Here is a 10,211-nt window from a genome sequence, read left to right as displayed (position 1 = left end):
TCCTTGGTATGCCGACTTCACAAATTACTTAGCTTGTAGAATCCTAAGGAAAGGGCTTACCCATCAATAGCGGAAGAAATTCTTCTCCGATCTTAAGTTTTACTTCTGAGAAGATCCATACGTATTTAGAATAGGTGCGGATCAAGTCATTCGTAGGTGAGTAGCAGGCAAGGAGGCCTTAGACATTCTCAAACACTGTCATGAAGGACCTACTGGTGGGCACCACGGTACCGCCACCACGGTCAGGAAAGTATTTGATGCAGGATTTTTCTGGCCCACTATTTACAAAGATACACATATTTTGATCCAAGCATGCGATGCTTGTCAAAGAGCCTGGAACATCCCATCAAAAAAATGAGATGGCTCAAAAGGGCATTCAAATTTGTGAAATCTTTTATGAATGGGGAATAGATTTCATGGGCCCGTTTCCTAACTCATTCGGAAATAAATACATCCTTGTAGCAGTCGACTACGTGTCTAAATGGGTAGAAGCACAAGCTCTTCCCACTAACGATGCTCGAGTAGTTGTACGATTTCTGAAAAAGTTATTTTCAAGATTCGGTACTACGAAAGCTCTAATCAGCGACAGAGGTACCCACTTCTGTAACACCCTGATGGACAAAGTCTTAGCACGATATGGGGTTTACCACCGACTGGCAACACCATATCACCCTCAGGCCAGTGGGCAAGTAGAAGTCTCGAATCGAGGAATCAAGAGGATTTTAGAAAGAACTATAGGAATGAATCGCAAAAATTGGGCAGAAAAGTTAGATGACACTTTGTGGGCCCTCAGGACGGCCTACAAAACTCCGATAGGAACGACACCCTTCAAGCTCGTTTACAGGAAGGCTTGTAATCTACCAGTAGAGTTAAAACACAAAGCCTACTGGGCCCTCAGAGCAGTGAATTTTGATCTAACGTCCGCCGGAGCAAACCGAGAAGATCAAATTCGTGAGCTCGAGGAACTAAGAACACTGGCCTATGAAAATGCCTGGTCCTACAAAGAAAAGACTAAACGCATACACGACGCTCATTTAAAAGGAAACAAAAATTTTCAAACTAACGATCCTGTACTATTGTACAACGCTCGTTTACGTCTTTTCCCAGGAAAACTGAAATCCCGGTGGACAGGTCCATACGTGGTTGAAACAGTTTTTGACTATGGAACAATCGAAATTTCAAATTCAAACGGCCAGAAGTTCAAAGTAAATGGACATCAATTAAAGCCATACATCGACGGTCCACTTAAAGAAGTATTGGAGGTATTAACCCTCCAAACTTTTTAAACAAAAAATTTAGGAAACAAGGTCTGGCCAAGACCTTCACAAAACTAGGCCTTGTAAATAAATGTTTTAAATAAATATTTTCAAAAAATATATATATATAGAAAACCACGGGGGCGTGCCTTCAAAAGCACGGTCTCGTGCCTAAAAATACGGGCCGACATCTACGCTGCAAAAATCTCAGTCAGACTGGTTTGTAACAGAATTGTCAGAACAAAAACACGGGGGCATGCCTCCAAAAGCACGGTACCGTGCTCGGCTTACTGGTTGGTTATAAAAGGCACCTTGTGTCATTGCATTCTTTGCACAAACCAAAACCAAAACCAAAAACCTCTGAGAATTCAGCATGCCAACTGAGATGAATGAAGCAATCCCCATTCCCCGACATCCGAGAAATGATGCCCGCCATGTTTCCAAAACCGAGCTTCTCTTGAAACTCCAAGAACTCAAGAAAGAACTCACCGAAATGAATCTCCTTGCTGAGATGCGTCTCGTGCAACTCACCGAATTAGTGGATAACATGAAAATGGAACTCCGAGACATCAATGAACAACTCCAGTTTCAAGTTCTCGGTTTCAAGTATTTTCCACCACCAGGACCATTCGGAAGAGGAGAGCCTTTCGGGGAACTCTAGGAAACTTAACTTTCTGTTTTTATGTGAAATAAGTGCATTAAGCACAATGTATTAGGACTTCGGGCTTAACCCGATTATTTTCTTTTCTTAGGAAACCCGGGCTTATCCCGTAATTGTTCTATGACCTTTATTTTAATGAAAAGTAATTTAGACGACCAAACTTCCAAAATTATCACAATAAACGTCATTCTTAAAAATTACTGATCTTGAATCATGTTGAAAATTAAAAGAAATTCACTATGACTAAAAGCACGGGGCGTGCTTTCCTAAGCACGAGGCCGTGGCCACCCCAGAATCTTCAGCTGATACGCGCTGACTCCGTACAATTCTCTGACTCAGAAACATTTATTCCTCTAGCAGCACGGGGCCGTGTTCAACTTTCCGGTCTCTATATAATGCATGCATAAATTCACTATTCCATTCACACCAAACACAAACTACCTAAATGGAAGGAAAACGGGTTGAATGGAGGCCAGTGAAAAAAGGGAAACAACATGAATCTTCCTACCTTGAGGAGGAAATCATGAGACTCCAATGCATCGTAAGAGATCAAGTTGAGAGCAACATGCAAACCGAGGCTCGAGTAGTCGAGTTAATTAACAAAGTCGACCTTCTTAGGTTCGAGAACTTCCATGTTGTGGATGGCCACCACAAAGATGTGACTTCCAAACTTAACTTTCTCAACCGAGAAATCGTTACGCTCAACAAAAAGCTTGATGAACTTTTGGAAGCCAAACGAGCACCACCACACATCCAGGACTTGTTCGAAAGTGGTGACCGTTGAAGTTCTAACTTTGTTTCGTGTTGAAGTTGTTCCCGCTAGTACTATGTGTTAGGATCCGAGAATTGTTGTTGTACTTTTCATCAATCTTTAATTATGTCTTTAGTTTTATGTTTTAATGAAATCTAGGACTTTTTATTACCATGTTAAAGTAACCAAAAAAACCCAGCTAACCAGTTCGAAAAATAAACAAAATTTAAAATAACACTGTCTGCACTAAGCAGCACGGTATCGTGCTTCTAAAAGCACGGGGCCGTGTTTTTGGTCACAGGGCAGTTACGAGTCTTAACTTAATAAAATAACTTTCTCCAACCACCAACCCTAATTTTCACTGCGAAAAACCGCCGACCTTCAAATATTTTGCTAAGATCTTCATCAAATCTTCGATTCTAAACTTAAGGTATGTTAATTTAACAATTGCATTATTCAAATTCGTCATTCTAGGTTTAGATTAACCCTAAAATCACTCAAATCGACCGAATCGGGTCAAAACCCGAAGAGGGTATGGGTTATTTTGCTTGAATATGATGAATAAATTGTTGAATGTTTGATTGTTAGGGTTTAATTGAAAGAAACAATTCGGGTTTTGGGTATTAGCATGAATACCCGACACAACATTAAACCTAATTGATATACCCGGTTGGAAACGAGGGTTCGAATCTGTGTAAGTTAGAAATCAATATTAGAAACACGAGCCGTGTCCAAAACAAAACGAGTCATGGTCAACCAAAAGTCAAACATCAAAGGAAATTGAACCAGAGGCAGCCGCACAGGGGCGTGCTTCTGAAAGCACACCGCCGTGCTTTGCTCTCTGTTTCAGCAAAATTGCAAATTTTTCACAAATTTTTCACTAATCTTAGTGTAAATTGCAGATGGCCGAGTATGGGGAAGAAGTTCATGCATGCCTAGTCTTCGGAAACCGGAAGACAAAGGACCGACATGCAAACACGAGATTAACTTATCTCAACAACAGGTACCCAGAGGCCAATTTCCATGCATGTGAAGAAACTCTTAGACACGTCAACCAATGGGATCGTTATCAGAACATCGTGAAAGGACCTTGGAGACGGGTTTTGGGCCAAACGGGGGATTCAGTGACAGAACTTACAAAGGAATTCCTGGCCTCGTTCAATAAAAGTTTGATATGTGGGATAACGAGGCAATCGAATTCCGATGTGGGGGTGTATGGTATAAAACTACCGTCACCCAACTAGGAGTTGATCTGGGAATTTACACGACCGAGGAAACTGACTCAGACATTGTAACACCCCGCAACCGCAGCGGAAACGTAAACGGGATGCAACAGACACATCTGATATCAACAGCATTGCTTATAAAGAAAACACTACTACATTAATTCACACCACATTACATCGTTCTGAGTTTAGTTACCGTCTAGGCGTTAACACATAAGTTTTACCAACATTACATTAACATATTTAATACAAAAAGATCACTAAGCTTCCACAAAAAGCACGCATCGTCAAGCATGTAGCAATTATTCCAGTTTGGGAGTACCTAAAAAGCATGTAAAGAAAACGGGTCAACTACGAATAGTTGGTGAGTTTCACTAATTTAAATAAACAGTGACAAATCATTATAATAATCATATATTAGCGATGTAATTATGCTGAGCCTACAAGTGAAACCTCTGTTAACCCAGTACTGTACCCGTTTCGGGGGCAATGTTAACCCAGAAACACTTCTAGGGACATCAGGGGACACTGTTAACCCAGTACAGTACCCATTCCGGGGGCAATGTTAACCCAGAAACACTTCTAGGGACATCTGGGGGCACTGTTAACCCAGTACAGTACCCATTCCGGGGGCAATGTTAACCCAGAAACACTTCTAGGGACATCTGGGGACACTGTTAACCCAGTACAGTACCCATTCCGGGGGCAATGTTAACCTAGAAACACTTCTAGGGACATCTGGGGACACTGTTAACCCAGTACTGTACCCATTCCGTACGATTCCCGTACAATCAAATATTTATAAATACACGCAAATCCATGCGTTCAGTATGTACTTAAACATTTCAATAATAACATGCTTTCCGCCCTGGGAAAATATTTAAAAACAATTCAGAAAAAGGGGCTCGTAAAACTCACCTTATCGCAAGCAGTAACACAATATGTGAGCTATTAATCCGGATCTGTAATACGATCCCTAAATTCGTTACTATACAATCACTATTAATATAACTTTAACCGTGTTAACCGGTACATCTGGGGACACTGTTAACCCAGTACTGTAACCGTTCCGGGGGCAATGTTAACTCAGAAGTACTTCTCCGGACTCAGATTGTGATATCGTTTAGAGTTCACTAGTCAAAATTACTATTAGTCGTTTTTTCCCGTTTTGCGTGCCTAGCACGGTTATCCGTTTTTTACGTTTCAAAAATTAGTTTGGTCACACACGATCCGGAAATAGTTGTTGACTGATATTTTAATTATATTTTTGAAATTAGAACTCGGTTTAGACGCCCCGATTGGCCGCGGGACCCGTTTCCGTCTTTAGCGTACCGAAAACTGTTAAATCGGTTAAAAGTACTCAAATCATCCGAATTATTTTCGGATGATTTACATTTAACTCCGTTATATGAAAATAGTTCATTTTTAGGGTTTTTATACACCATTCAGTTCGTTTAGGCTAACTTTACCGGTTTACGCGTTTTAAGCTTTAAAAGTTTGTTTTTATTTTCTTTTTAGCACAAATAATTATCCGTTTAGTCTCGGATCTTGAAATTTTGCACAAACCACTTTTTGACAGTGGGGAATTTTATAAAAATATTTCCAGAATTAATTTTTATATTTAACATTTATTTATCTATTTTTAAACACCATTTAAACACTAAATATGTCGTAAATACCAAACGATCTTAGAAAAATCCCAAATTTTTCCTGGATGACCCCTGCCATCCCCATAGTCCCCTGTAATTTTTCCAGAACCAAAATCTCTTTTTACATGCCATTTTCACTAAAACCGAGCTAGAAAACCCTAGAACTCGTTTAACCGAAAAGCCTACTTAGACTTCTCCAACTGATCTAAAATTTTGTGTGTGACTTTTATATGTTATAAATAGCTTATCTGGAATTTTACAGAATTTTTCATGATATTTAACTATTTTTCACCATTTTTGGCCAAAACCAAGCATTAAATTCACCAAATATTCATCCTTTGTCCAAAAATTACCAAAATTTCACAGAACTCATATTTTCATATATCTAACACCTCCGTAAAATTTCATGACCTAACTCTAAATACATCACAATCTGTCCAAATCACAAACATTATACAAAAACCGAACTACCTTGTGTTTCTAGCTTCAAATCGCAAGGATCTCGCTTTCTAGCATTTGCTAACAACTAGATACAACACCTACAAGCACAATAACACCACACCAAGCAAGTTACACTCACAAACAAGCCATTTCTTTCATGGTTTCGGTTATGGTTTAAAAACAAAGATTTAACCGTAAAAATTCGTTTTTTGGTTCGTTTAACTCCTTTCTTGGACCAAGATCCCTTGTATAACCCGTATACATCACTTGATCATGCAAGAATCGGTTTCATCTCGGGTTTTCACCCTTTTTTCACTTGAAACCTCATTTTCTTGCAAGTAAACTCAAGAAACGAAGATGAACACGTAAATATCTCGATCTTTACCTCGTTGTTCTTGCTACAATTGTCGGTTTTTAGATCATGATCTTGAGAGGAAAGGAAGATTGTTGATTTGTTTGTGTAAAAAAAATAACAAGACAAGGGGGAATACCCCTTGTCCGATCGGTGTAAAGGGGGGAGTGGGGTGGGACCCACTTCTCCAATCTTAGCCACATATTCAGATTTATGTAATCGGGATAATGTTTTGGATAATCCGGTTCAGTTCGTTTTTCGGTTAAATGTTTAATTCGGCTTAAAACGAGGCTAAAACGGTCGTTTTCGGCTTAAAAATGAAATTTATATAAAACCGATTTAAAAACTTTAAAAAACTTAAACCATGGCATTTATTATCTTAGAACATCATATTATTAATAATCGCGCATCTTTTTCGGCTTGATCGATCGTCTCTTGCTTGGTTTGGTATTAAAGGTTTCGTTTAACGTACCGACGTACCATTAAATCGAAGTTCTTTTTCTGTGCTTTAATTCACTTATCCCGAAGCTTTAACACTTCGTAAACATCACTAAATATTATATATCTCGTCTATAACGTAATCCTCGATTCGTTCGGGCTTCAATAACCGTTAATCGGTTAATCGTATTTCCAATACGATTAACTGTATAATCGAGTATAATCCGTACTGTGAATCATACATACTCGTATAAACGCAGTATAATTCATATATTCACTATTAAATAACACATAAATAGTATATACCGGTTAGGGTATACCTGATTCTGCCGGAATCGTTACATTCTCCCCCCGTAAAAGAAATTTCGTCCTCGAAATTTTACGCGTCGACTACTTCCTTTTGAGGAAATAGATAGGGGTATTTCTTCCGGAATTCGTCCTTTCGTTCCCATGTATATTCTGGGCCTCGTTGCGAATTCCATCTAACTTTGACCAACGAAATCTTATTGTGTCTAAGTTGCTTGATTTTCCCGTCTACTATTTCTATGGGCTCCTCTACGAAATTGAGCTTATCACTTATTTGGACACCTTCTAAAGGTAACACCGATGTCTCATCCGCCAGACATCTTTTCAAGTTCGATACGTGAAACACGTTGTGAACTGCACTCAGTTCATCGGGTAGTTCTAATCGGTATGCTACGGGACCGATTTTTGCAGTAATATTAAATGGTCCAATATATCTCGGGGCTAACTTCCCCGTCTTTCCAAATCTGACTACACCCTTCCAAGGTGATACTTTCAAATACACTTTATCACCTTTCTCAAACGACAACGGTTTTCTACGGGTATCGGCATAACTCTTCTGCCGATCCCGCGCGGCCTTCAGATTGTTCCTAATTTCAAGGATTTTGCTGGTCGTTTCCTGGACCAGGTCTGATCTAATAACCTGAGTGTCGCCCACTTCAGTCCAGCAGAGTGGTGATCGGCACTTCCGACCATACAATGCTTCGTAAGGCGCTGCCTTTATACTGCTATGGTAACTGTTATTATAGGAAAATTCAACGAGTGGGAGATGTTGATCCCAATTTCCCTTAAAATCCAGTACGCATGCACGAAGCAAATCCTCCAAAGTTTGGATGGTCCTCTCAGACTGACCATCGGTCTGAGGGTGGTAAGCTGTGCTTAGATCAATGCGCGTTCCCAGCGCTTCTTGCACAGCTTGCCAAAGATTGGAGGTGAAATGGCTATCCCGATCGGAGATGATTAAGATAGGGATCCCATGACGAGACACGATTTCATTTATATAAATCTGCGCAAGTCTCTCAGTGTTATAATTATTTCTAATCGGAATAAAATGTGCCGATTTGGTTAATCGATCCACGATTACCCAAATTGCATCATGTCCTCGGGACGTCTTAGGGAGATGTGTCACAAAATCCATTGTGATTTGCTCCCACTTCCATTCGGGAATTTCCGGTTGTTGTAACATCCCCGAGGGTTTCTGGTGCTCCGCCTTAACTCTTGCACAAGTCGTGCACTTACCGACATACGTTGCTATGTCCTTTTTCATACCCGGCCACCAGTAGAACTCCTTCACATCCTTGTACATCTTATCCGATCCCGGAAGTATGGAATATTTCGATCTATGCGCTTCGTCCATGATTAGTTCACGAAGATCATGGAGGGTCGGGATCCAAATCCGATTTTTGAAATAGAGAATTTCGTCCACGCGCTGTTCGAAATTATTCTCATTGCCGTAAAGTCCCTCCTTTTCCAATTGTTCCTCTTTCAACGCCTCACGTTGAGCGACTCGAATCAGGTCCGAGAGGTTCGACTGGACTATCATCCCCAGTGCTCGCACTCGCAATGGCTTAATCCGATCTTTCCTACTCAGGGCGTCGGCTACGACGTTAGCCTTGCCGGGGTGATAACGGATATCACAGTCATAATCGCTTAACAACTCAACCCATCTTCGTTGCCTCATATTCAGTTCTTTCTGATTGAATATGTGCTGCAAACTTTTATGATCGGTGAAGATGGTGCACTTCGTACCGTAGAGATAATGTCTCCAGATTTTAAGTGCGAAGATAACCGCTCCCAGTTCTAAGTCGTGAGTAGTGTAATTTTTCTCGTGTACTTTTAACTGTCGGGAAGCATATGCTATAACCTTATTATTCTGCATCAACACGCATCCTAACCCTCTACGCGATGCGTCACAATACGCGACAAAACCATCGTCTCCATCGGGGAGACTTAAAATCGGCGCTTGGCACAATCTTTGCTTTAACGTTTGAAACGCTATTTCCTGCTCTTCTCCCCATTCATACTTTCGATCCTTTTGAGTCAGGAGAGTTAAAGGTTGGGCGATGCTGGAAAAGTTCTCTATAAATCGACGATAATATCCAGCTAAGCCTAAGAATTGGCGGATTTCCTATGGCGATTTAGGCGCTTGCCAATTCTTAATTGCTTCAACCTTGCTCGGATCAACTTGTATTCCTTGATGGTTTACAACGTGACCGAGGAATTGCACTTCTTGCAACCAGAAGTTACACTTGGAGAATTTTGCATACAACTTCTCTTGATTCAGAAGCTCTAAAATTATTCTTAAGTGTTGCTCGTGCTCTTCTTTACTTTTTGAGTAAATCAGAATATCGTCAATAAACACGATGACGAATTTGTCGAGATAGGGTTTACAGACTCGATTCATGAGGTCCATGAACATTGCCGGCGCATTTGTTAGCCCGAAAGGCATAACTAAGAACTCGTAATGGCCGTAGCGAGTCCGGAATGCGGTTTTTGGGATATCTTCCTCCTGAGTTCTAACCTGATGGTATCCCGATCTAAGATCGATTTTTGAGAAATAGCTCGCACCTTGCAGCTGGTCAAACAGATCATCAATTCGGGGAAGAGGGTACCTATTTTTGATTGTTAACTTGTTCAACTCCCTGTAATCAATGCACATTCTAAGGCTCCCGTCCTTCTTTTTCACGAATAATACAGGTGCACCCCACGGGGAATGACTAGGACGTATGAATCCTTTATCCAACAATTCTTGCAACTGATTGGATAATTCTTGCATCTCGGACGGTGCAAGTCGGTAGGGTGCTTTAGCAACAGGGCCAGCTTGAGGTATTAAATCGATTCTGAATTCGACCTGTCGGGTTGGCGGTAATCCAGGAAGTTCTTCTGGGAAAACTTGTGGAAATTCGCGTACCACCGGGATATCTTCCACCCGTTTCTCCTCAGAATCTGTGGCCGTCAAGCTCGTTAGATACGCCACGCATCCCTGGCGTATATATTTTAACACCTTGAGGTGGGATATAAATGGTATCATTGTGCCTGACTTCTCTCCTTGCACTAACACCTCTTCGTCATCCGACACCCGGATCTTGACGATTTTCTTTTCACAATTTATTTCCACTTTGTTACGTGCCAAC

The sequence above is a fragment of the Bidens hawaiensis genome, unplaced genomic scaffold (assembly GCF_021521415.1).
Source record: "Bidens hawaiensis isolate Kalapana, Puna unplaced genomic scaffold, B.hawaiensis_p1.1 tig00025567_1, whole genome shotgun sequence".
NCBI lineage: Eukaryota > Viridiplantae > Streptophyta > Magnoliopsida > Asterales > Asteraceae > Bidens > Bidens hawaiensis.
Note: the sequence above shows the minus strand (reverse complement) of the source record.